This window comes from Adiantum capillus-veneris, chromosome 30, assembly GCF_014529385.1.
Source record: "Adiantum capillus-veneris isolate H3 chromosome 30, ASM1452938v2, whole genome shotgun sequence".
NCBI lineage: Eukaryota > Viridiplantae > Streptophyta > Polypodiopsida > Polypodiales > Pteridaceae > Adiantum > Adiantum capillus-veneris.
This window is the reverse complement of record NC_140960.1, coordinates 78266915-78270036: the sequence shown is the minus strand read 5'-3', so window position 1 is coordinate 78270036 and position 3122 is coordinate 78266915.

Sequence of the window (3122 nt, the reverse complement as noted above, 5' to 3'; positions counted from 1 at the left end):
GCTTGTTGCAACCTAGTAACGAGATAATTGACAAACATGGGGGCATAATCATTAGCACCTTCATGTGCAAAATCAAAGCTATCAATGTTCATTCTACTCTCTTGGTTATTGTCAGCCATGTTAACAAAATTTGTATACGTACTTAGTGTATGCTTTTGCAATTCAAAACCTTAGTTGCCACTCCTCTTAGTCTTTAAAAATCGGCTCTTAAGTATCTACACCCACGGTTCGAAGTGGTTAATTATAGAGAGTAGTGGAGTAGGTCTAACATAGCAGAGTTTCCAAGGGCTAGCTCCTTCAGACTTCTTATGGCTCAATAATGGTAAAGCCGTAGGCAAGTCTAAAAAGACTCCATTATTAGGTCCAAAGCTCCCGAGGTGTGCACCATATCCCACATAATGGGCTCAACAAAACCGATAATAGATCCCAGTTCCACTTACCCTAATCTAATTAACAAAATCAACCATTTATAGGCTACTTAAGGACCTCTCTTCTTAAGCCAGAAAAGGGAAACCAAATGCTCTGATACCAATGTAATGGAATTGGCCTATTAACTTGAGAGTAGCGGAAATTAGAGAGAGTACTTTTGTAATATTACTTTGTGAGCATAGCAGGTGAACATAACTAATGGTAGCAACATAAACATAGCATTTAGTTAACTTGGCATGGACAATTCTTTTGCAAGAGAGAGAATTTGGAGAACATGACAACAATTGAGGACTGGATTTATGTGGAGCCGGTCCCCCCTCCAATAGGCATTTGTATTATGATTTCTCCCATCAAGAGAGACTTGTTACAATACAATATTTGTGTTCCTTGTGACCTAGGTGATGCAATGAAGATGGAAAGCTTCATGCATCATGAGCATAACATAAACTTCGAAGAAAGCATTAACTATCCCAAGCCTCAGTCCCAAGACCTCAAACACCTTCAAAGGTGGAAAGAGCTAGCAGGGAATGAGGGTAGGGAAGAGGAAGAAGAAAGCATTAACTATCCCAAGCCTCAGTCCCAAGACCTCAAACACCTTCAAAGGTAGAGAGAGCTAGCTGGGAATGAGGGTAGGGAAGAGGAAGAAGAAACATTTCATAGGAGAAAGAACTAGTTCCTCACTTATCATCACTCTTCCTGCTAGCATACATAATAGCATAGAAATGAAGATGGAGAAGATGGAAAGCTTAAGAATTGAAGCATGGCTCTTGGTTGGATTTGCATTCCATAGCCAAGAGTGTTGGTGTAGGCTCTCAACCTCTCTACTTGATTGGAGAAGGAGAGGGAGCTCTTGCACTTTGCACTTCACACAATGAGGGTGTGTGTGGGTGGGTGGGAGAGTAATCCCCCCAAGCATGCCCCTAGATTCCTTGGTTGACTCCCCCTTGTAGCTCATGATTGAAGCTCATTGGACCCCTCCAGGCCTAGCCAATCACAAGCAGGAGGTAAATCAAGTAACAAGGGTAGCCTTGGAACAAGTGTCCCCCTTTCCCCTTTGAGAGAGAGGACTTGATAAATGTAAAAACAATTAATTAAATCTTCTAATTATCATTGGACCCCTTGGGTGGCCAACCAATAGGCTTCAGGCACACCATGAGGGCAACATGAGGAGGAACTTGACAAGTGTCTCTTTTGCTTTCTTTGTACCAAGCATGCCTTGTGTGAGTGTGTGTGGGTTCTCTCTCATCCCCCCTCTTGTAGGGCTCGCCCCCTCCTTGTAGAGATTAGTGTTGACTTTTGCACACCTCAAGCCATTCAACTTTGGACCCGATTCCCACCACAAGCTTGGTCCTTACGCCCCTCAAGCTTGGGCCAGGTTCCTACCTCAAGTACAACCCTAGCATCTCAAGCATGACAAGCATCTCAATCATCAAGCACCTCAAGCATCTCATTCATCAAGCACCTTAGTCATCAAGCACGTCAAACACCTCAAGCACCTTAAGCTTGGGCCGGGTTCCCACCTCAAGCTCAGCCCTAGCTTACATAAGGTCAAAGGACTTTTACACTAACGAAGCTAACCCTACGGTCTTTATGCTCCAGTGGTTAGCCTTGCTCTTTGATAGACCATCTCTCATTTGGGCCCCTTTACTATTGGCCCCATGTAGAGATAGATCTACAAGCACATGTCTATATCTTAACCCTTAGTCCTGTTTATTCTCCCACATTAAATGATCAATTTAATATGAGAAAATCATTTGGGTTGGTTAGATATTAGATTTTTATGACAATAATGAAGATGGTGAAGATGGCAAGCTTAAGCATTGAATCATGGTTCTTGGTTGGATTTGCACTCTATAGCCAAGAGTGTTGGTGTAGGCTCTCAACCTCTCTACTTGCTTGGAGAAGGAGAGGAAGCTCTTGCACTTTGCACTTCACACAATGAGGGTGTGTGTGAGTGATTGTGAGAGAGTATACCCCTCAAGCATGCCCTTAGCTTCCTCGGTCGACCCTCCTTGTAGCTCAAGCTTGATGTTCATTGGACCCCTGCAAAATTGTCCAATCACATGCAAGATGCATTACAAGCAACAAGGGTAGTCCTGGGAGAAGTGTCCCCCTTTCCCCTTTGAGAGAGAGGACTTGGTAAATGAAAAATCAATTACTTAAATTAACTAATTTATTATTGGACCCCTTGGGAGGCCAACCAATAGGTTTAAGGCACTCCATGAGGGCAACATGGGAAGGAGCTTGACAAGTGTCCCTTTTGATTTCTTTGTACCAAGCTTGTCTTGTGTGAGGGTGTGTGTGCTCTCTCTAGCCCCCTCTTGTAGGGCTCGTCCCCTCCTTGTAGGGATAGTGATTGACTTTTGCACACCTTACCTCAAGCACCTTAGTTAGCAAGCATGACGAAGCACCTCAAGCCTGGGTGGTGTTTCCACAAACACCTCAAGCTCCCTAGTTGGCAAGCACGACAAGCACCTCAAGCACCTTAAGCTTGGGCCGGGTTCCCACCTCAAGATCAACCCTAGCTTACCTAGGACAAAGGACTTTTTAACACTAACCTTTGGAGGTCTTCAATTAAGGTCTTTAAGCTCCATTAGTTAACTTGATCTTTGACGGATCATCTCTCATTTGGGCCCCTTTACCATTGGCCTCGTGTCGAGATAGACCTGAAAGCACATGTCTATATTCTAACC